Raw genomic sequence first — 24,753 nt, 5'->3', positions numbered from 1 at the left:
AACCCATCTTCTTGATATGCCCCAGAGCCTTGGCTTTCCTCACCCTGGCTGTGACCATGGCCATGGAGGAGTTGAGAGAGGCTAGGGAGAAGCCTGGCCTGCACCCTGGGGCTTACACTCTGAGTGTCTTTCAGACACTGGTAATGACAGCAGTGTGGATGAGGCTGACACTCAGAGGCACTATCTGCAGAGCGCTGGTGACAGCTCAGAGAGCATCAGGTAGAGTGAACACATGGCGTCCTCAATAACAGCAGGGGAAGGAAGATTGATGCACACTGATAGACATGGGTGCTGAGCCACCTGGCTCCAGAGGAAAGACCAGGTATCCTCAATAGTCTATTTGTGGCTCCAAGGCTCCAAGGCTTGCTTTGTGACGTGGTAGTTGGATGGGGGCTGAGGGGATGGTCACTGTCATGGCCAGGGCCCCAGGTTCTATCCCCAGCTTTCTTTGGCTGATTGGCAGCATAAAAAACCAAGACCAAATCCACCAATAAACAAGGCCCGCAGTGGATGATAATGTCATGTGGCCATACACACTGGAAGAGGGGAAGGCATGACCAGTGGAAGGTACAGAAGGAAGATGTGTGGAGCTGGGGTAGCATTCACAGAAGGCACCTAGAGAGGGTACCATTCCACAGCAGAATCTCTAAACATCTTTACAGCCTACGAGGAATTAGTCTTGTGACAATTTACGTTCCCCCCCAATCCTTGGTTTCCAGGGTACTGGTACTAGATGATGACAGACCACTTAGCACAGTGGTTCTCAACCTTCCTAAGGCTGTGACCCTTTAATACAGTTTCTCATGCTGTGGTGACCCCCAACCATAAAATTATTTTTGCAGTTACTGCATAACTATAATTTTGCTACTGTTATGAATCATAATGAAAATATCTGTGTTTTCCCACGATTTTAGGCAACCCATGTGGAAAGGTCATTAGATCCACAGAAGGGTCTCGACTCACAGGTTGAGAACCATTGACTCAGGTGGTAGGGGCTTGTGGGAGGTCCTTTAGGGCTTGCCCTGGGGGGGGATGTGTCCCTACCCACTTTCTTTGATTGACTGGCAGTTAAGTGAAGGTTTTATTTAGCCATCACAGGTTCTCACTGAGATGTGCCACCTCACCACAGGCACTCCATCATGGGTTGAAACCTCCAAACCCGTGAGCCCCGAACATGGCTACCTCATAAGGTGATTGAAGGAAACATTTTGTTATAGTGACAGAAATCTGAGTGTGGCTGGCCTTCTGTGTCCTTGGATCCCCATACCTCAGATTCCACCAAACACAATTGGGAATAGCTTAAGAAGTGCATCTGTGCTGGGAAATGTTTACGCGACAGATGGATGTCTTAGGTGTTATAAGTCATAATAGAATCTATCTGAAGTATGTAGGGAGTGTGTGTGTAGGTTTCACAAGGTTCCTACCACTAGCCACACTTTCCACCGTGGCTTCAGCAGCCTTGGGGGTCCCAGGGCCCTCCCTTCTCAGATCTCCGAGGATGACTATCTTATTGTAAGCCTTGCTTGCCTAGCATGGTATAGTAAGCAGACAGATGGAACAACATGCTGTCCATCCCTTGGGAAACTTGGCTGAGACCCCGGCTGGAGGGTGGGCTTCCTAGAACTGATTTAGGCTGTGGAGAGATTTTTCAGAGGCTAGAAAGAGCAGTAGGGTCACCTAAAGGCTGTGTGTGTGTGTGTGTGTGTGTGTGTGTGTGTGTGTCTGTGTGTGTGTGTGGTGTGACTCTGGGAGTGAGGGCAGTATGGGGTCACCAGGCATAGTCTTCCTCCCTAGCTTCAGGTCTTGGCTATCTCTGCACTCAGGGATAGCAGCTCCCTATAAGGCTTTTCTAACTAAGCACCACCCCAGCGTCCTGACCTCAATGACTAACACACATTCTTGGCCTAGTTAGAAAGCCCCTCGCCTCTCATATTTATAGCACCTCCCCATACCACTTATGCCTCAGAGGGAGGCCCAGTCCTGTTTAGGAACCTGCCCCTCTCAGACAGGGTCTTGCTGTATAGCCCAGAATGACCCTGAATTCACGCCCCTCCTGCTGTCTTCCAAGTGCTGGGCTCACAGGTGTGCACCATCACACCCAGCCAAGGACCTCTTGCCATCATGCCTCCCTGCCCTGATCTACTCTTTCCTGAAGGTGTGGTTAGACCCTCCTCTTCGGGGATAGGAGTAGAGTAGGGATGTCACAGGGGTGGCACGGACAAGCGACGCCCTTATCAAATTGCAAAGGTTAAGGTTCGGGATCACCAAGTGTTCACGGGTCCTGGTTCTAAGAACTTGGCCTGAGCAAGTTCATCTGGCTCTTGCAAATGACCCACCAGGCGATGGAGAAAACTGAAGCACAGAAAGGTTTAAATAGCTTGCCGGAGGCCACGTAGCACCTAACTCTAGAGTCGATTGATTCTCCTGGTCCTGGGCTAAACATAGTGAATAGACCATAGATCCTCATGCAAGTGGACATCTCTTATTCATTTCCTGGCCTGAGGATCTCTCACCATCTCTAGTAGAGTGGCAGGGGTGGGAGTAGATGGGAATAGGTGGCTACTCATGAACCCAGCCTGCTGGGCACATTAGTTCTCATTTTCAGATGGGCTTCCTGGAGGAGGAGGCGCTTGCCTGTGTAACACAATGACATTCTTGTTATTGCTATCCTCAGAGAGAAGGTTCTGACTCCTCATGCTTAGACCCCTCAAGGAGGTTCCCAGGCCTGTGGCTGATACCTGCAGGCAGAGCAGGGTACAAGTCACAGACGGGGCACATAGGGCAAGCACCTTTACAAAGGGAATAGAGGCCCAGGAAAGGGCATTATGTATGTAGTCTCTGTAGGTGGGTGACAGTGGATGGGACCATGATGACAGTGGTGGTGGTGGGGACTTAATCCCTTGTTCCATTTAAGTAAACAGCAAACTCTGCTTACTCTCATACCAACCAGTTCTTTGCTTTTTCTTTAAAACTTCTTTTTAGCTTTATTTATTTCATGGGTACACGTGTTTGCCTGCATCTATGCCCCCTACGCATTGCAAGTGTCTGTGGAGGCCAGAAGAGGGTGTTAGATTCCCTGAAAAAAATCTAGTTACAGCGTGGGTGCTGCTATCACAAGTGCTGGGAATGGAACCTGTGTCCTCTGGAAGAGCAGCCAGTGCTCTTAGCTATGGAGCCGTCTCTCCCCAAACCCACAATCCCATATGCCTTTTCAAGGATTGGTTTGAGGACATTGAGTCACCTGTGCATTGATCACTTCCAGTTCCAAAGGCTGGCAAGAGAGCCACCACCCTACTACTGCCTGGGGTTTTGTTCTGTGTAGTTCTGTGCCAGGCATGGTACACGCTTGCTCATTCAACAACCGTGTGCTTGTCACCTGCTCCACGATAGCCATCAGCAGCCTCTTTAAGAGTGCAGTCCTGGCTGGTAGCATTCTGCGTGAGCATAAAAGGACTGGTACCAGATGCGGGGTCTGTGAACGTGGGGGCAATCCTCCCTAAATTTGTCACCCGCTGCCTCTCCTTGCACACATTCCTTGACTACCCAGATCGAGCCACAGGCCCATGTCTGGGGCTCACATCTACATTGGTACCCTGACACGGTACAAGAGCAGTCTGAACACGGTCTTGTCTTTCTGTGCCTTTTAACTAAGCCCTGGGAGCTAAATCCTAACCTCAGCCTCAGAGGAAGCTACAGGCCAGCCACTTTCGGCATCCCAGAATGAGGAAGGGAGGTGTCAGGCTGCCGGCTGTGTCCTTAGCCAGGAAATTGATGGGCGACCCCGATTTAATTAGCTTTTCCTTGTGATGATTTGGAGAAGGCTGTAATTAGCTTGGGGGCCCAGAGGGAGAGGCCTGGGTGGTGGAGCTGGGGAAGAGCAGGTGGCAAAGGAAGGTGTGGGCTGGATTGAAGAGTGGACCCCTGCTTTTCCAAGTAAGGTAGGTCAAAGAACCTGGCGACTTGTGGGAAGCAAGTCCCCTGCAGGTAGACCTGGTTGGGGTAGTTGTGGGCTCTTGGCTGGCCTTTGTGGGGGGTTTGGAAGGATTACATTGATCAAGTTACATATGTCTGTAGCCTCCCGCGGACACATAGCATGGTGGCCTGGAGGGTGGCATTTAGGCTACACTATGACAGATAAACCTTTGGAAGCCCCTGTAGATGGCCGAGGACATTCCCCATGACACCATGCTAATGAAAAGGGGGACTCTGATTCTAGTTTGAAGGAGGAATCTCCCAGGGTAAGCTCTGCACTGCATGTTGGGTTAGTAGCCATTAGCCAGACACTGGTTGAGGGTTTGCCCAAGACCCTGGCCAGTCTGAGCCTGCAAGGCAGTGAGTCCAGGTGGGTGGGGTTGTGGTTTGAAGATGGCTTACTCCTGTTCTTGCTGGTCCATACAATGTGGCAGGTGGAATCTAATGGGAAGTATTGGGTCACAGGAGTGGGGTCCTAAAGTAAGCCTCAGTGCTAGGGTGGTTCACCTCCAGGGTGGGCACTTTGTCACCTGAGAGCTAAAGTCACTGGAGTACCAGCTCTAGAAAACCAGCTTCGGTGCCGCACCAGCATTTGCTCCTGCATGTTTCAGATCTTCACCGTGTGTCAGAGACCATTTGTCATTTCGCCTTTCCCAGAGCCCCACAGGAGACAGTGTTGTTCTGCCCATTGATAGAAGAAGAAACTGAGGGCCAGAGAGGAGGAGTCATGCCCAAGACACCAGCTAGGGCGGGCTAGCTGGATTTGAACCTGGGAGCTGTGGTAGCAGACCTCCCTGGTCTTGTACACTTTTCTGGGGGCAAAACATGAGAACTAGGGGATGGGCAGATCAATGTGGGGGCTTAACTCAGCTCAGTGGACGTAGGCTGGGTGGCCGCTGTGAGCCAGGCCTTCCAGATTCAGAGGCCTTGCCTGCCCCCAGCCACATATTTTCTGTTGGCTTTCCCGACCAGTTCTTTCTTCTCGATTTCTTAGCTGAGCTGCTCCCTGGTGTCCCTTACTAGGTTTCTACCTTGTGCTTGCCTGCATCCAGGTTGCCCAAGCCTGGGACCTGGACCTGTTTTCATACATGCTTGCATATCTGGGCACCATTTCTCAATTGCTTATCCCTCTCATCATAACAACCTCAGAGAGGTTATGCAGTTGGCTCAGGGTCACACAGCTAGGACATAAAAGACACGGAATTTATCCTGTATCTCTTAAGTCCCTAGCCCGAGGTCCTCTCTGATACCTTGCCACCTCATGACTGTCATGTCTACATGTCTTCTGTCTCATAGTCATTGTGTCATAAGGCCCTTGCTTTGTGGTAGCCCTTGTTGAAGCCAGCACTGCACTTTACCGGCTCCAGGAAGGAGATCAATCTGGAAACGGTCCAAGAAAAAGATGTGGACGACTTAAGCTCTGCAGCTCTTGCTTGCAAAACATAGTGAAGCCCAAACAGAAGTAAGCCTGAGAAGGTCTCGACCCAACACTGCCTGCTGGTCAACTCGCAGCTCAACAGCACAATATAGCAGCCTCCCACAGAGAGAGCAACAGAGTCACATCTTGGGTACCGGAGATCATTAGATGTACCGGATCCTTCCTAGCCCCTCCTTCTCTTCATCTGCCAAGATGCTGCTGCTGACTTTCTAGGCTTGCTCTGAGTGCAAGCATGATATAGGAAGGTCTAGAACAGGACTTGACACAAGAGAGGTGTGCCCAGGTGGGAGATGAAGCCAAGCTTTCAAAGGGAAGGTTACAAACATGCATGAAGGGAGGGTAGAAAAGTCGGTGTGGAGAGTCTCAAAAGGGCTGGTGCAATGGCAGGGGCTGGTGATCACACGAGGTGAGTTCCCTCATCTTCATCCCTGCCTATGTTGTGTTATATTATCCTCATCCCGAGGCAAGAACTACTTCAGTATCTGTTTTATAGGTGAGAAAATGGAAGTGCCAGCAGGTTAAATGGGAACCAAGAGGTAAGTTTTCAATGAAAGGGGAAAAGCAACTGGAAGGTCGCCTAGGACCCACCTGTCAATTAACTGACTCCCTAACTTCCTCTCTTCTTCCTCCTCTGTCTTCTCAGCCAATATTAACAGTTCCTGCCAGGCTGCCTTGGCCAGCATTGATTGTGGATATGGTGAGATTGGGACCCCTGTGATTCTGGTTACCAACTTGCCACACCAGGGCTGGGGTGCTAAAATCCCTGATAGGATTCTGGAAGGGGTAGATGTCCTGCCTTTCCATCCAGCACCCCTTACCTGATGCACCTGTCACTGGCTGATGTGACATCAAACTCAGAACTCTGAACCAAGGGGAAAATTCCACTGAACCCTCTCCTTCTTGCCCAGGTGGTCTGGTTACGGGGAAGCTTGCGTGACCTAGGATGGGAAGAGGGCGTGAAGACATTTCCTACTGGCTCCACTGATCTGTCACACACAGTGAGGTGCAGACATTTCTCTCCGAACCTCAGTTTCCCTTTTTCTCTCTGCCACGGCACAAAATGAAAGAAAGCAAATTGGCAGAGCCAGGCTGGAGTAGCAACCACAAATGGCCCATTTGCAAGAACAGCTTAAAATACATTTGTTTGTTTTGCTTGGAGCTTAAAATAAAATTGAATTAAATGCCAATGTTGAAAAATTGGAGGACCGTGCCTAGGAATTCAGAGTGCTGGCTTCTCCCAGGATGCCGAGGCTGTCCACCCTGGAAGCTGGCTGGGGGTAAGAGGAGGCCACAGGGATGGACAGCTATTCTCTCAGTCCACTCCAGCCTTCCTTCAGACAAAGCATCTACCTGGACATGGGGTGTGGAGAGATGATACTGCCTGGGCCTCTCTTCTGATTGTGGGTGCCCCTTCCCATTTGCACAACAAACATTCATCCCAACAAGGCTTATTCAAGAGCAGCAGGAGGAACACTAGGCACTGTATACCCTATACCGACCCATATGGGGTTCCTGACCCTTGTGAAGTGAGCAGCACCTGGGTATCACATAGGGATCATGGATGGGGACACTGGGACACAGACAGGCTAACTCACTTCTTGAGGTCACATGACCAGCAAGTGGGAGGAGGATTGGGATGTGGATGCCAGCAGCCTGTCACTCTTAAATATATGTCACACCAAAGAACAGTGGTCCCCTTTTCTGGGGCAGGCTCTCCCAAGGCTCACCCTCCCCTTCTCAGCTGGATTACTTCTCTCCCTCACACACCCATTGACTCTTGCTGTCTCCTTAGCAACAGAGGTGCAGGTACCACCCCACCCCATCCGAAGGCGGGGAAACTGAGGCACAGAGAGGTTTAAAGGGACTTGTTCTTGCAGCATGGCCAGAGTAGCAGAGCAGCAGAGCCAGGGCGTGGCCTTGGATCCCTAGCTTTTGTGACTGAGCTCTTGGTAACCTGGAACTCCTGTGTGCTCTCAGCTAGTCAGTTGGCATCCTTCCTCATCCACCCATCTGACACTCAAGTGTATCCCAGACCGGCCACTCGACACCAGACATAGTGACATAGAGACACCTCTAGTGGCTCCTGGATGCAACTGCACAGAACCCAACTGGAGGGGAAGGTGACACACATCCCCAGAACATGCCTGGTGGGTCTGGGGCCAGGGAAAGAATTGGCTTCCAAGCCACTGCCCTGGGGAGCCTAGGAGGCTGAGGCAGAGGGAAACCGATGTGCTTGGCCATTTGTTTCAGGATGACCACAAGAAGCAGCTGTGGATCAGGAGATCCCTGCCCCATTCTTCCCTCAGCCATCACAGCAAGGACCAGCCTTCTGGCTTGAAGTCCTGAGCAAGTGCTCCCTCTGCTCATGCCTCAGTTTCCCTCTCTGTAGAAAAGAGGTGCTACACCAGCAGAAGATGCAAACTGGCAACCCTAATGCCTCATTAAATATTTAATTTATATTTAAATTGTGTGTGTGTGTGTGTGTGTGTGTGTGTGTGTGTGTGTGTGTCTGTGGGGGGGGATGTGCATGTGAGTTGTGCTTGTAGAGGCCAGGTGAGGGCACTGGATCCTCTGGAGCTAGAGTTAGAGGTCATGTGGGTTCTGGAAACCCTACCTTGGTCCTCTGGAAGAGCAGCAAGGGCTCTTAACCACTGAGCCATCTGGCCAGCCCCTGCAGGGCATATTTCTACATACACCTTTATTGTTGTTGAAGTAGAACAATGTTAAATTTGGCCCAAATGCCATGAAGATGACATGGAGGTGATGCCCCCCACCTCCACTTTCCACAATAGCAAGGCAAACATCTCAAAAGGAAACAGTTGTCCATATGCTAACACCCACGACACTGCTCACCCCTTCTAAATCACTTTCTTTTACCTACTAATGCCCAGTTCTGGGCAGCTCCAGGGCCCTCCACTCCCTTATATTTTGTCTCTTCTGCTTCTTAGGCTCCTCATAGCTGTGGCAGTTGCATAGAAAATTCAAAAATCCAATTAAGATATTTCAGAGGGAAAGCATCAGCTATCAGAAACGGGCTGGCTCCTATGCTAGCTTCACAGTCAGTGACCAAGTGCTGGTTAAAGGTTAGCACATTTACTCACGGAACACATATATTCATGTCACACCTCTGAAGAGCCCAATGACTGCACGATCTCCAGTTTGCCAGTGTCCCCCCATCCCCAAATCCCTATTGCCTCCACCCAGCTCCAACATCATCCCATATCACTAGCTTGACACCCGTAGTCTCCCCAGGCCCCCTCTGCTTTATTCATGTGTGAGATGGACATCATAGTGCCTTCTACCAGATCAGCTGAGGCCGAGGTGAACTGAGATATGCACAGAAGGTCCTTAGCAGGGTGCTGGGGGCATTCAAGCCCAGGGACCATTCTCTTGTTGCTGGTAGTACGGAAAGGAGTGTTAAGGTCCCCTCTCCTTAAAGCAAACCCAGCCTTCCTTCCTTGCCTTTTCTGCCTGCTTTGTGTCCCTGTCTATTAGGGGAAGCCAGAGAGATAGAGACAAGCTTGCTAAGTTATGTCCTACCTGTCTATGAAGCAGAACTATAGAACTCTATGGAAGCCCCTGGCCTGTGCTAAACCCAGAGCATTTTGGTATAATTTGGGGCTCCAGCTCTCCTTTGGAATACCAGGTGATCTGTGGTACACAGACAGATAAACTACGCCCCATCTACACCCATTTCTCAGGAACTTTGGCTGAGAGTCCTTGGGGAGAGGGCTGCAGAGTTCTTGGGTATCGTGGATACCATGGAGGCAGAGCAAAACCCCATCCTAGGTTCTGTAGGCCTAGCCTCTGAGGGAATGCCGTCTTCCTCTGCATGACACCCCTAGACTATCAGATATGTTAGATTTGCTCAGAAACAAGGAGGTCATGAGGGATATGTCTCCAAGGGCTGAATGAACCTCTTGCAAGGGTTATACCAAGTGTTTTAGCAGGACAAACAGTCACCTGAAACAGGTGGCAAGGCTAAGAGGTGGAAAGGGAAATGGCCTGGGCAGGGCTGTGTGCTGTCTGCTCTCTGGCTCTCCTCGTTTTCCTTTCCCAAACGACAGTTACAAGGGCCAGCAGTGACAAGAGTGATAGTGGTGGCGGTAGCAAAAGTAGCTGACACTCAAGGAGTAGGACCAGCTCTTCATGCGCACGGTCCGCCTGTGCTTATAAGCACCCAGGCGGCAGTCCCATCCCAGTGTCCATTGCGCACGTGAGACAGATAGTATTGGTGGTAGGGAGCTAACCTGAGACCTGCTAGCTAGAAGACTCAGTCTCTAGTGTGACTGGTTCTGGGTGCAAGACCGTACCCCAGGCCTCTTCTGCAGTCACCCACGAAGGCACAGGAAACCTTACAAGCATCTGAACAGCTTTTCTGTGCCCGAAGCCACGTGTGCAGCGGGAGCACACCTGTGCACAGGGGACACAGCTGTCATACCATCTGAGTCTCACAGTGGTCATGCCACGTATATGACTTACGACACTCATTGCTTTCCTCTCTCCAGTTTACAGGGCAGAAATCAGAGGCACAGAGACCTGAAAGAAGTGTTGTAAGTGGCTGAAGGGTGTCAGCACGGGAGGCAGCCTGGCTCTCTGCCCGTGCTCACATACTTTAGCAGCCTTCTGGAGGGCTGGCTGTCGGAAGCCTGGGTCTCTTCTTAGCATCCACTGAGTTTACCTATCCCTCCAGCTTCCCTCTGGTCCAAGGCTCCAACTTCCCAGTTGTCTCCCCCAACACTGGGCACTTCCTCCTGCCTACTGCCTCCCCCAGAGACCTTGGCTCCCTGGTGGACTAGCAGTCCCAGAAACCCAGCCTCTCATACCTGATCAGGAGATGATGGGGAATTCTGCTTGCAGTACCTTTTGAGCTTCAGGTCCCCAAACACAAACTGCCACTCTGGCCCCTTGGTGTCAGTGCCGGCAATCCAGGTGTCTATAGCCCTTGGCTATACCCGGTAAGGAAATCCCCGTCAAGTGAGGCTGGCAGTGACCCTGGTACCTAGCTGCTTCTCTTTCTGGTCTAGGGACCAGCAAGAGGGGGAAGCCAGGCTGGCAAGGGGCGGGGAGCATGGCTGGGCACCAGAGATTGGGGACTGGCTTCTTCCATTCCCTGACAAAACACAGGACTCTGCCAAAAGCAGTGTGGGTAATAGACATGGTTGGGCTTCCTCCACAGCCCCCTGATCCTATCAGCAGCAGCCTGGCTGAACGCCAGCTACCTGGAAGTTCCTTTCTTTTGAGGACAGCCTGTACAACTGGTCGGTGAAGGGCTGCATTGGGAACTGGAGGGAGGTTGGCCAGGAGGGCTATAGCTGCCCTGCCTGAGGAGCCTTCTGATGGATGACCACGTGACTGTGAGAGGCTAGTGGAGGTCAGCCCATGAGCAGGCCTGGGTCAAGAAGCCAGGACATGCCTCCTCCAGGAAGCCTCCCTGGGCTTAGGGGGAAAACGGTAACAGAGCCTGGCAGTCATCCGTCTCTTGGCCTGGGCACTCCTTATTTGTTTCCTGAGAACACACCCGGCCACTCTGGTTTATCAAGAACAAAAAGAAAACATTCATTGTTCCCCAGGGAGTTTCTTGTCCAACTTTCCAGCATCCTGAGGAATCTGCCCCTTTCAGGTGAGTGAGTTCCCAGGTGGCCGTCACCTCCTGTTCTGTGTGAATGCCATTTAAAGTATTTTGAGTATCAGGAACTCAGCTCTGATGATTCTATTTCTCATTTTTCCTCAACTTCCTAACCCTTAGTTAAAATTATGGTTGAAGCTGAGACCATAGGATTCTGGATGAAGGCTGCCCATACAGGGACTGTGAGTGATGGCGCCCCCTGTGGCAATTCTAGACTCTGCAGTTTGGGCTCTCTCTCTCTCTCTCTCTCTCTCTCTCTCTCTCTCTCTCTCTCTCTCTCTCTCTCCTCCTTGTATGTGTGTGCGTGCATGTGTATGACATGTTCTTCTCTCACAATGACCCAACATAATGCTTTTAGTTCCCTGAGACATCATGTGGGACTTAACACATAATTTAATTCACCCAATAGCCTTTTAGCTTTCTAAAATTACATTCATTCATTCATCACTCATTTATTTATTTAGGTGTGTGGCAAATATGGATATCAGAGGACAATATATAGAAGTGAATTCTCCCTTTCCACAATGTGGGTCCCCAAGGTGTTCTATTTTGGTTTTCTATTGCTGTGATAAATACCATAACCAAAAGTAACTTGGGAAGCAAAGGGTGTATTCGAACTTACATTTTACAGTCCATTATGGAGAGGAGTCAGGGCATAAATTCCATGAGGCAACCTGAAGGTAGGAACTGAACCAGAGGCCAAGGAGGAGTGCTGCTTACGGGCTTGTTCTTTGTGGTTTGTCTAACCTGCTTTCTTACACAACACAAAACCACCTGTCCAAGGGGTGGCACCACCCACAGTGGGATGGGCTCTCCCACACCAACCATTAATCAAGAAAATGCCTCTACAGACTTTCATACAGGTCAGTCTGATGGGGCATTCAACTGAGATCCCTTCTTCCTAGATGGCCCCAGCTGTGTCAAGTCAAGTTGACAAAATCTAACTGGCATAGAGGGATTGAACTCCAATCCTCCAGCTTGGCAGCAAGCACCTTTACCAGCTGAGCCATTTTGCCAGCCCCCAACAGCCTCGTCCTGCTCCCTTTCCTCAGCAAGTACCAAGCACCTGCTGTAGCTTCAGAACTGTGGTTACTCAGACAAGTGAGATCTGGGCCCTGTGCTCAGAGAGGTTAGACTCGTTCTTCTGGATCGCACAGCTGGGTGAAAGTAGACCAGACATTCTAATCCGACCTCTTTGAGGCTAATACCCGAACCCCTACAGCTTACTCTATGCCTCCTTGGGGATTCACAGTCCACTAGGAGGGTGCCTGGTGCCAAGTCTGAGCATCTAAGTTCAATCCCTGTGTGCTGGTTAGCTTTTGTTATCTTGACTTGACAAGCTGGGGCCATCTGGGAAGAAGGAATCTAACTGGAGAAGATGCCCATTAGATTGACTCGTAGACAATCCCTGCATGGAATGCCATTTGAGTCCCTCTGTGGCAGGGGGATGTCTGGAGAGCTGGGAGGTGGGGTGGTGGGTTTTCACAGGGTGCAAGTGATCCGAGGCATATTTCCGGGGAAGAGGGTAGGCCAAGCAAGGCTGCCCATCCTCTAGTGACCCCATGGTGCAGAAAGCCAGAGTTATGACAGCTAGAAAGATGTGCTCTGGGGTGACTTAACCAGGAAATGCCTAAACTGTGAACCACCTCTGCCCTTGGAAAGAAATCTCTGCCCTGGCAGTTGATCTGGAAGACATTAAGAAATGGCTGGTGTCTTGGGAAGTTTCTAGCACTGGGTGAGGCTGTGGAGGAGCCCTGATTCCTTCTCATAAATAGACTTGCAAGCTTGATGACTCTTGGCCAGCAGAGAAATGCCAAGCCTGCTTTTGGTTCTCCTACTGATGGTGAGCAGTGCTGGGGAATGGGCGTGGGAGGCATGGGGGTGTGGGGTTGTGAGATGGAGAGCCAGAAGCATCAGAATGGCAGTGTGCAGCTGGGATGGTTAATATTGTCAACTTGACAGTGACCTAGAGACAGCCCTGTGCATATGTTTGTGAGGGACTCTTGAGACTGAGTTGCTTGGGGTGGGCAAACCCACCCTGAGCTCGAGGTGGCTCCATTGCATGGCCATCTGCTCAGCATCTCAGGGGGTATAGGATGTTGTGCCCAGGCTGCAGAGGGGGTGAAGTGAGGCCCCAGAAAGGGCTCCATAGTCAGTATTTGTGTCATCCCACCTCTCTCTAGAGCCAGGCCCCACCAAAGATACATGAAGGGAAGGCAGGTGGGAAGAACCCAGGTGACCCCTTTCCATGGTGTCCTTAGGTTGGACAGCTGGCCAGGGTTCTTGCCTGATGCCAGGGGGATGAGTGAGGGACAAGGCCTGATGTATGGTAGGCTGGGGAATGCTAGCCTGGGGTATGGTAGGCTGGTTGGTGTATGGTAGGCTGGGGAATGCTAGGCTGGGGTATGGTAGGCTGGGGTATGGGGATATGGTAGATGGCTGAAGCTATGGCTAGGAAGTAGCAGTAGGCTGGGAAAAGCACATGAACTGTTGTCTGTACATCGACCTGTAATCTTGTCGAAGGTCCATCTACACATTAGTCAACTGGAGACGAGAGGCCAGTGGGCGGGGGCCACCCAGCAGAGTCAAGTTCTGAGCTTCACGTGTATGTGTTCTTATTACCTGGTGCACACTCTCTATTTCCTTGTGTTTTCTTCTCAGGATAGCAGGGAGACAGTGATAATGCAAGAACAGGTGAGGCTGGGTCTCATTTATGACAAGAATGGCAGAGGAAGAGAGTTCTGTGTGCAGGCAGTGAACCTTTCCTCCCACCATGACTGTCCTGAAGTCTCAGAGCCCAGGAACCAGTGGACTGAGAAGCTGGGGCTGGAGATGCTGTGTGAGGTACAGGGGTCTGTATGGCTGCCCTCTGCGGTAGAGGCTATGGGCATCTCCTCACAGGCCAGAAATGGCCACAGGCAAGCTCAGGTAACAGCCCTGCTGCAGCCTCTTTGGATGGTAAATAGAGACACTGAACTCCCTGGATGCTGTCCCCGGGAGTCAGGTCTAGTTGGCCGAACCCATTTATATTACCTTCAGGTAGCAGGGAGGAAACTAAGGACCAGAGAGAGCTGAGTGCCTATAGGATGTAGAGCCTTGTTTGAGCTTTTTATAGACACCCCACATTTGGAAGGTAGGAACCAGGTCTTCTCGGCCACTGAGAAACTGGGGCTGGGGACGTGCCAAGATTCACTAGGACTTTTGGAATTGGATTCAAACTCAGAACCCTGAACTGCTTCTATTTTGGCCTGATGCACCCAGACCAGTTCACAGGGTTGGTGATTCACAGCGCTGGCATCAGATGGGAAAACAGTTTTCAGCTGAAGCACAGGGAAGGTACTGGTATTAAGATTGGGATAACTTATTCCACCTCCCCAAAGCCCTGAGAAGCCAGGAGAGGGTGAACAGTAAAGAATTAAAAAGAACACAGGGGTCTACCCCTACCCCCATTCCAGCTCAACTGGGCAATGTCTTGGGGTCTCTGTGTAACTCCCATTTCCTGTGGGCATTCTCAGGGATGCCAGGGGCAGGTTGAATCCTCAGGGCTTCTTGACTCCCTCACTCCATGAAGACCACTCCAGGTGCCATGGTAATTCCATCCACCTTCCTACCTGTGACTGCCCCACAGATGAAGCCCCTGGCTTGTCATACCATCCTGGTGTCCAGAGGCCAGTTGTGCTGAAAAAGAACAGCCTCAAATCCTCCTGCTTTTCATGGGAGAGTTGACCAAAGGCCCAGATAGATGCTATGAGGTGAGGAGCTGGCAGGGCAGCCCCTGGGAACTAAAGGGGCAGCAATTTTGAGAAGAGCATTGTTGTCTTAGAAAATGATGTAAATTGTCTTTGAATCATTGAGATTCCCAAAGTCATAAGTAAATCCATGGCTACTGGAGATCAACTACACACAGTCACAAAGCAATTAGGGAGTGAGTGGTGTCCTGTCTAACATGCGTGTTGGAGCCCTAATCCTCAGGCTCTGTGGAAGTGGCTCCATTTGGAAATACGGTCGTCAGAGTTAATGGAGGGAAAGTGAGGCCATAAGGTGGCCCTGACCTGATGTGACTTAGCTTTCTCATGAGATGGGACCTTTGGACACAGAGACAGGTGTGCAGTTGGAAGAAGAGGAAATGGCAGGGTGTGGGGGACACATCTACATGTCAAGGAAGGTCAGACACAGCCAGCAGCAATGTGGAACGGGGAGGGAGGCTCAGAATGAACATGATCCGTGGCCTTTGGAGGGAGTACGCTATGGATGGATACCTTTGTCTCATGCTTCTGGCCCCCTCAAAGTGGAATAATGAATTTGGTGACTTTAAGCCAGTTTAAGCCACAGCAACTCTAGAAAACTAATCACAGACAGTGAACTGATCAGGCAAGAGACCGACTCGGCCCCATAGGGAAGGGTCCTGCTAACTCAAGGCCACTAGGGAACCAGATCTACCAAGCAGGTACTAAGCTGGGTACCTCATAATTTTTCTCCTATTTAGTTCCCAGCACCTCAGAAAGTAGGATCCTTACTCTCATTTGAAAGAAATGCTACCAGGGCAGGGAAATGACCATAAGTTGCTCAGGACAGTGTCAGCAGGACCTATACTTGGTTGGGAGAAGGTGTGTGTTAGTCACACAGGGACATCTCACCAAGGTGGCATGGCATGGTACGGCTCCTGGCATCCACACATTGATCCCAAGTTCTGAGAGGTGTTGCCACAACCTCTGGGCTCTCTCTGTCCCTTGTGATTTGGACTTTGAGGCAGCATGTCCACAGAGAGGCTCCTGAGGAAACCTGGACTATGGGAACCACTCAAGCTCCTCTGTGGGTACAGTTAGCATCTTCCAGGGCTCTCACAGTCTCGCTCAGGCAAGTCTGCATGCAAAGCTCCCCCTTACAGGCCACAGCCCAGCACCAGACTTACCTGGCATTATAGCCAGTGCCCATACCTGTGGATTCTGCACCCGCAGGTTTAACCAAAGCTTGAAAGCATTGCCCTGTTTTATATGATGGTCATGGCAGAGACAGGCAGACTTACGTGTGTTTGAGGCCACCCTGGTCTACATAGTGAGTTCTAGGCTAGCCAGGACTACATACTGAGACTCTGTCTCAAAAAAAAAAATCAATCAATCATCAACCAATCAATCAGTAAATAAGTAAATATATTGACTATTAGTATTAGTGTGTGTATATAGGTACACATATGCCACAGCCTGAGTGTGTGGAGGTTAGAGGACAACTACGTGAACTCAGTTCTTTTTATCATGTGTATTCTGGGGACTGAAATAAAGTCACCAGGGTTGCACTGCAAGCATTTTGCCTGCTGAGCCATCTCGCTGTCCCCAGCTTTTTTTCTTCTTTAATTGGACCTCTACTGCACAGATACAGGCTTCCCCCTTGTTATTCCCTGAACTACACAACAGCTATTACATGGTGCCAATGCTGCATTAGGCTTTGGAAGTCAGAGGGAAATGGCTTAAGTATGTGGGAAGATGCCGCTGGGCTGTGAGCCAGTGCTGCGCCATGTTGTTAGAGACTGGGGCATCCGCTGGTCCCTTGTGGAGACTGGGGATACTGAGGGACAATGTATCCTTGGTAGCTTAAAGAGAACTGGGTTGTTTCTGTTTGATTTTTGACACAAGGTAACCAAGGCTTCCCTCCTGAGTCTCAGGATTACAGCTGTGGACTTCTCCACCTGGCTAATACTACTCGTGGTTGTCGTTTTATGTTTGAGTCATCACAGGCATCCTTGGTTTTCTGCTAATTTTGGGTGTATTGCATTTGAAGAATCATCCCTATGATCAGCTTAATATGCTGTTTGGATGTGGAAGATCTGTCAGTTAAATGTTTTTATGTGGAAGGAGACACCTGTGGTTTCTACCAGGATTGGCTGTGGTGGTTCAGGTGCTGGGCCTACACAGGTATGGATGGTTCAGCTCTCTGTCTGTGTCTCTTTGTGTCTCTGTCTGTGTCTGTGTCTCTGTCTGTCTCTGTCTGTCTCTGTCTGTCTGTCTGTCTGTCTCTCTCTCTCTCTCTCTCTCTCTCTCTCTCTCTCTCTCTCTCTCAGTGTTCCTCTTGGGAAGGGTGAGGGCTGTGACTCCCTTATGGGACGAGAGGATACTGCTTTCCTTGGGTGGCTCTAGTATAGGATTCTTCCAGGGCTGCTGGACAGCTGACCTTTTATGTTGGGAGTTCCCTCTGCTCTGGTCCTGAGCAGTTGGGTTCAGGGGAGGAGGAATCAACCCTCCTTGCTTTTCCAGCTCCCAGGGCTCCTGAGGTGGGGAGCTGGAGAGTCTCCTAGAACATGATTCAAAGGGTACAGGCCATGCCTGGTCCAGGGTGTGTGGGAAGTGGGAACACTGGCTAGATTGATGAAGGTCTTGACCTCCATCTAAATGGACTGGGGCAGACTGCTAGTTCCAATTCCTCTCCAAACCTAGACTCTGATTGCCAGAATTTGAATTTTACTTGGGGTACGTGACACTATGTTTCAACCTTGCCTTTTAAAATGAGGGTCATGATCCTACCTACCTCACAGAACCTTGAAAAGGCTAAACTGTGAGTTGTTTGCAAGCACAGACGGTGCCTGGGTCATGGGGGATCCGGAGCATGGGCATTTGTGTTGCGGTTGCTTTTGTTAATGGGAGTGCATCCCATCCAGCTTGGATTCAGGACACACAGACCGAGAGGCCTGCTTTGCCGTCTCCTACCCTGGACATTTGACTTGACCAGTCCATGCTCTGGAGTCTCCGTCTGTAAAAAGGGAGTAAGAAAACAACAAACCCATGTACGTCCTGGGCTGCCCGAGAGGATGAGGGACACGTGCCGGTGCCTGGCTCACAGAGCATGTTGTCTTAGGGTTTCTTTTACTGTAGTGAAACACCATGACCGTAAACAACGTGGTGCTGAAAGGGTTCATTTCAGCTCACACTTCTCTGGTCACACTCCCTTTCTGAGGGAGTCAGGGCAGGACCTCCGACAGGGCAGGAACCAGGAAGCACCAACTGGTGCAGAGGCCATGGAGTGCTATTGCTTACTGGCTTGCTCCTCATGACTTGCTCAGCCTGATACTTTCAACATCCCAGAACCACCTGCCCGGGGTTGGTACTATCCACAGTAAATTGGGCCCTCCCATGTCGATCGCTAATTCAGAAAATATATGACAGGCTTGTCCACAGGCCAAGCTGGTGGAGGGCATTTTATCAGTTAAGGTTCCCTCTTTCAAAATGATTCTAGCCTGGGTCAAGTCGATGTAACAGTTAGCTAGCCACACTTGTGTGACTATGATTCCTACTGGCTATTACAACCAGCTGCTATAGTGGAATTAGGGTCACTTGGAATGGCACCCTAAGGTAGATTAATGAATTTCTGAGGCTGGAAGGTTGTGAAAGGGCCATGTAGCTCTTTCTTTACACTCCTAGCCCTGGATCCTGGATCTAGAGCTGACATGGTTCCTTCCCTGCATCCCTTGCCCCTCCTATCCACGGTACCATGCTATTTCTCATTTCCCACTAGGTCCTAGATCTCACATCTCCATTACTGCATACAGGCTCCTAAGAACCCCATGGACTCTGCCTGACCATCCACAGGCTTCTCTGTCCACGAGGCCTGCCTTGGGCCTGCACACCTTTGCTTAGCTATCTTGCCCTTCCTACTGTTCCCCTGCTGCCAGCCCCACATGCTCCTAGGAGCCTTCATATCTACCCCATTGCCCCCCTGGGCCCCAGGCCTGCACCACGCCTCAGTCGCTGCTTCCACCACTGAGACCCTTCTCAGATGTCCACTCCTCTCTGATGACTTGCCACCTCTCAGCTTGTTATCCCATTCTGCTTCCTTCAAAAAGCTTATCAATTCTGGAAGCCACCCTTTGCACTTGGTTTTTACTGTCTGCTGTAGAGCCAGCACTAAGAGGACGGGGATCGTGTTTGATCCGTTGTTGAGGGTAGCCGAGATGTGTGAGCAAATACAGGAAATGCTCAACAGAAAGGACAAATGAATGACCAGGTGGCAGAGCCTGGACTTTGAATATCTCTGATACAAGAGAAGACAATGTGTCTTCACAGGCTGAAGAAATTCTGCTGTGTTCTTGCCAACTACAAGCGTGGGGAGCCTTGTGCTACACTGGGGGCCCTGGCACTTCCTCCTACTGTGGATGGCCCATCCTACTCATGCCTACCTGAAACTGCCGGGTCTGGATGCTGATGTGTCTGTTCTGACTTATCACTTGCCTGGCAGTTAAGAGATGGCATTAGACAAACATCTGAGCAATTACAGAATACATTTGGAAATGATCCGGTTAGTCCCCAAGTGCTTAGACAAGAAACCAAGTTTCATGAGAGTGATGCAGGGGGCAGGAGAGAGGGCACAGTTAAGCCCCCTCTGATATAAATTCAGGGGTGGTAACTGCTCGCTTGGCAGAGGACGCTCTCATGGGATAGAATTTGGGTCTGAGACTGGAGGATGAGCAGCAGCAGCAGCTTTGGGTGCACAGGGCAAAAATCCCAAGGTTTATACATTACACACGGACACTGTGAGGCAAAAAGAGCAGCCCAGAGGGATCTTCTCTCAGGGGACCCTCATCCATCCATTCAAAGACCTTCCCTCCATGCTGGCTTTGCCTGGGAGCATCCTGGTCCCAGAGAGCAGGCTGCTTCTCCAATGAGCATAGATTAGGCACAGGGCAAGAGCATTCCCTGAACACAAGCACCTGGTGTGTCCCAGCCACTCTGCCCAGCACTTTATAGAAACAGCCTTGCCTGGCTGTCACAAGATGTCCCTATCGTCCCCATATCATAAATGAAGGAAACAAGACCCAGAGAGGCAGCCGAACCAATGCTCCAAAACCCAGACCTGAGTCCAGGCCCCATATATGCCATTGCCACCAGGGTAGATGGCACTGTCCCCTTGAAACTCTCAGCGCATGTCACAGCAAGCCACCTGAGCTCTACCTCTGAGGTTTCATGTGAGCTCAGCTGGTACAAAAGGAGCCAGGGGCAGCTGTCTGGCCTCCCAAGGCAGAGGCAGTGTTGGATCTACACGGATCACCAACAGCAGGGAGGGCGGGAACAGGCCCAGGGCTGAGAGCAGGTCAGCCAGGTGATGGACATGAAACTGATCTGCACTCTCTACTGCATCCTGATCCAATGCCATAGAGATTCTGGAAATTTCCAAACCCCACCAAATGCTAAGTAACTGATACATGTGTCCCCCGCAGGGTGGCAGAGGAAGGTGGTTGCTTTCAAATACACTTCATTCCTGCTCGATGGACCCTCCACCAGCACCCTCTACCTACACAGGTACACACAAGCATATGCACGCATAGCATCTTTCTTCTCACAGTGCATTCCCCTCCTCAAAGATACCCGTCTTCAACTCACCCCTCCACGTCTTCTGGTTACATCAGAGGTGTCAGGAGCTGCACAATGGAGCCCATGTCTTGCTGACTCTAGGGACTGCGTGACCAAGTTCAGCTCTGGAAAGGGGAGAAGTGTCATGGTTAGAACTGTTGGGTAGGGATGGAAGTGAATTGCTCCTCCCCTGTTGGCTGGCCCAGACACATAGGTCTCAGGCCATCTGCTCCTTAAGGCTGCCTCGTGGATCTCTCCCTTCTCAGGGTCTAGGCTCATCTGAGGGAAGCAAGGGTACCAGTTGGCAGTAATAGAGGGGCATCAGTGGTCATAGTGTGTGCTCTGAAGAAGAAGAAGAAGAAGAAGAAGGAGGAGGGAGGAGAAGAAGAAAGAGAAGAAGGAAGAGGAGGAGGAGGAGGAAGAGGAGGAAGAGAGGAAGAGAGGAGGAAGAGAAGAAGAAGAAGAAGGAAGGAAGAAGAAGAAAAGAGGAAGAGGAAGAAGGAAGAAGAAGAAGAAGAAGAAGAAGAAGAAGAAAGAAGAAGAAGAAGAAGAAAGAGACCTTCCCTACACAAGGAATTTTTCCAAGTTCCTGCTTCTCCACCCATCCACCCACCCACCCATCCATCCACACATCTGTCATCTATCTATCCATTTCTTTGCCACTTTAAAATAAAGATTTATTTTATTTATATGAGTACACTATAGCTGTTTTCAGACGCACCAGAAGAGGGCATCTGATCCCATTATAGATGGTTGTGAGCCACCATGTGGTTGATGGGAATTGAACTCAGGACCTCAGGAAGAACAATCAGTGCTCTTAACCGCTGAGCCATCTCTCTTTGCCACTTTTTAGTCATCGTAAAGGTTGCAAAGACATACACAGAGAGGCTCTGTGACAGCCATATCTGAGGCTCACATTTTGTGTAACCCGGCTTATCATCAAAACCAGGCAAGTGACCTTAGACATGTCTTAAAGCTCATTCACATGTGCACACATTCTCAGGAGCATGTGAATGTTCTTGTGAATGAATCCATGTAAACATCACCACAGTCAAGATGCAAAACTTTCCCACCCCACAAGGCCTCTATGGGCTCTGTCTTTATAGTCACTCCATTCCCTCTCCACCTTATCCTGCTCTCTGGCTTCAGAATAGTCTTCAGTGACGTGAGAGACAGAAAGCCAGGTGCTAGGTGAACTTCCTGAGACTAGCTTTTTTCCTCAGGATGATTTACTGGACACTGAGCTAGACTTTCTTTTATGTGTGGTATGTGAATGTTTGTGTGTGTGTGTGTGTGTGTGTGTGTGTGTGTGTGTGTGTGTGTGTGTACACAGACTTGAAACCAAGTCGCTCACTGAACCTGGAACTAGGCTGGCAGCCCCAGCACTTGTCTTGTCCTGGGCTGAGGCTACAAGTATGCATATGAATATGTTCTTCTTTTTTCTTTTTTAAATGCAGGTATAGGGGATTTGAACTCAGGTCCTTGTGCTTGCACAATAACCACTGAGCCAGCCCTCCCCAATCCCCTTTCCCTGTTGTTTAGGTTTTACATGGTTCAGTGGTAGACTATGAATGGATGAGCAACAGTGTAACCATTTAGTGATCAAGGCTATTCAGGATATTACACAAGGTGTTGGAGAAGCTAGTATGAATAGCACACTGCAATGAATGGTTGTATCACTGTTGTTTTGGGTGTGGGTTAACACAAATTTCCATTTATTTGTAACGAATGGCCCAAAGTATGATGGGTCGACCAGATGGTAGAGGCACAGTGTTGAATGCTATCCCTAAGCCATCCTACAGAGTGGCTGTCTTGTGTTACATTCCTGAGTGGACATCTGAGTGACCTAGTCTTCTGGCGTTTTCATCAGTACCTGCCGTTCTGATGGAGGAAGCTGCCACTAGCTGTGGTTTATCACCTGCAGTTCCCTAGGTGCCAGCCATGCTGGGGTCCTTCTCAGGTGCACTCTGCTGGCTGTACACCATCTTTAGAGGAATGTCTCCATGAATTTTGTTCCATATCTAATTGACTTGATTAATTTTTTTAAAAAAACTATTACATGTATTTTGTGTGTTGAGTGTTATGTGGAGGTCATAGGGCAACTTGAGAGAGTCAGCCGGGTCCCGGGTCCTCAGACTTGGTACCTTTTCCTGCTGAGCCATTCACTGACCCTGATATTTTTTTTAAAGACTTGTTTATTGTTTAATGGTGTGTGAGTACACTGTAGCTGTCTTCAGACACCAGAAGAGGGCATTGGATCCCATTACAGATGGTTGTGAGCCACCATGTGGTTGCTGGGAATTGAACTTAGGACCTCTGGAAGAGCAGTCAGTGCTCTTAACCATTGAGCCATCTCTCCAGCTTGACCCTGCTTTTCATTTTTTAAACTAAGTTTCTGTGTACATGATAGGTATTGTTTCTTCATCACCCCATTAGTGAATATCATTTCTCTCCCTCTTCTTCCAATATTGTCTAAATTTCATTTTCAGTAGATTATTTGCTGCTTAGAGTGGAATGCTTTGGATACTGCTTGGGATTTGTTGAGGGTCTTGGCTCTTCAGAGGTGTGTGTGTGTGTGTACATATATGTGTGTGTATATGTGTGTGTGTGTCTGTGTGTTTATGTGTGTGTATATGTGTATATGTGTGTATACGTGTATGTGTGTGTATGTATGTGTGTATATACATGTGTGTATGTGTGCGTATGTGTGTATATGTGTATGTGTGTGTATATATGTATGTGTGTGTATGTATGTGTATATTTTTATGTGTGTATATACGTGTGTGTATGTGTGTGTATATGTGTATGTGTGTATGTGTGTATATATGTGTGTGTGTATGGGTGTATATATGTGTGTGTATATATGTGTGTGTGTATGGGTGTGTATATGTGTGTGTGTATGGGTGTGTATTGTGTGTGTGTATGTGTATGTGTGTGTATATGTGTGTGTGTACATTTGGGGGGATTTTCAGCCATTATCTATGCATATACTAATACTTTTGAGCCCCCTTCTCTTCATCTTTCTCCATGAGTCTAGTGACAGGAGCCTTGTTTACAGTCCCACAGGGCTCTAAGGCTCTGTTACACATCTTCTTCCTGACATTTTCTCTTTGTTATTTAGATCAGGTAATTTCCATTATTCTGTATTCAGTCTAATGGGTCTTTCTTCAATCCTCTCTCATCTGCTATCAAGCACTGAGAATGGGTCTCTTTTATTTATTTATTTATTTTAATTTTCTGGAATACTTTTCAGTTCTAAAATTTCCATTTGATTTCCCTACTCCTTTTTGATTTTTTAAAAGTCTGATTCCAATGTAGTCAGATCAGTTCTCCAAAGTACGCTTTCACTGGCTACCGTGACATCCTTGTTAGCTGGTTCTTGTATCTCTTGCCATCTGGGTTGGCATTTGTCAATGGCTCTTTTCCACCAAGCCAGACTTCTTCCTAGTGCTTCGATACGAGTGAGTTTCCCTGGAAACCTATCACCTCACGACACTCATTCATACCTTCTATTTCCTCTGACCTACTCAGGCAGATGCAGGGGAATGCCTGCCTGCTAATTTCCCACAGGGACCCACACCCACCTTTCCAGGTCAGCCTCTACTGGTGGAAGGTCCTCGCTGTTGCTGAGCAGGGATAGGGATCCCCCTGGTTGGCGGGTCTGGGGTTCTTACAGCCTCCTGTGAACTTTCCTCTGGTGCTGTGAAAGCTAAAGAGGGGTCTTGTGCCATTCTCCCCCACCCTACCATGGACCTGACGCCACCCCAAATGTGTATGTATGGGGAATTTTGGCCTTCCACATTATAGCCTGCTGATGTTTCTTGGCGATTGGCTGGGACAGTTGTCAGGACCTGGCATTCTCCAGGGCAGTGATTATCAATGTTCCTAATGCTGTGATCTCTCCCCCCCCAATAAAATGATTTTGTTGCTACTTCATAACTGTAATTTTGTTGTTATGAATTGTAATGTAAATATCCGTGTTTTCCAATAGTCCTAGGTAACCCCTGTGAAGGGGTCATTTAGTTTCCAAAAGGGGTCACAGCCCACAGGTTGAGAAAGGCTGTTCTAGGTGAGGGGGCTGTTGGGTATGGCCAAGGCCTCAGTTCTGGTTTCTTCAGTTTGGCTCTAAGACCCAGAGTTTCCACTGTAGGATCTTAGGGGCTCCTCCCACCCCCAGCCAGCTTGTGCTGCCCACTTTACGTATTTGTCTTCTAGTTGTTCTGAGGGTGTCAGGGGCTTCCAGCTGTCTTTACTGAGGAGATTCTGGATAGTGACTCCACTCCAGCCTAGAAGCAGAAGCTGCTAAACATGTGCTTCCATGTGCCTGAAGTTTTCCAGAATTCTCGTCATGTTCTCTCTCTCTCTCTCTCTCTCTCTCT

The 24,753-nt window shown here is 49.6% G+C and overlaps 1 protein-coding gene across 8 annotated transcripts in view; it reads right to left on the bottom strand.

Moving 5' to 3' along the window:
• The window catches only part of Atp2b2 (ATPase plasma membrane Ca2+ transporting 2), a 310,592-nt gene that overhangs the window by 163,905 nt on the left and 121,934 nt on the right, over positions 1–24,753 (bottom strand). For all 8 annotated transcript variants that reach the window (XM_032905907.1, XM_032905902.1, XM_032905905.1 and 5 more), the window contains exon 3: positions 20,405–20,499. The gene's annotated coding sequence lies outside the window, so the exon portion shown is untranslated. The remainder of the gene's footprint in view (positions 1–20,404; positions 20,500–24,753) is intronic.

The sequence above is a fragment of the Rattus rattus genome, chromosome 6 (assembly GCF_011064425.1).
Source record: "Rattus rattus isolate New Zealand chromosome 6, Rrattus_CSIRO_v1, whole genome shotgun sequence".
Lineage (NCBI taxonomy): Eukaryota > Metazoa > Chordata > Mammalia > Rodentia > Muridae > Rattus > Rattus rattus.
The sequence above is the reverse complement of the archived record's forward strand: the minus strand, read 5'-3'. Positions and strand labels throughout refer to the sequence as shown.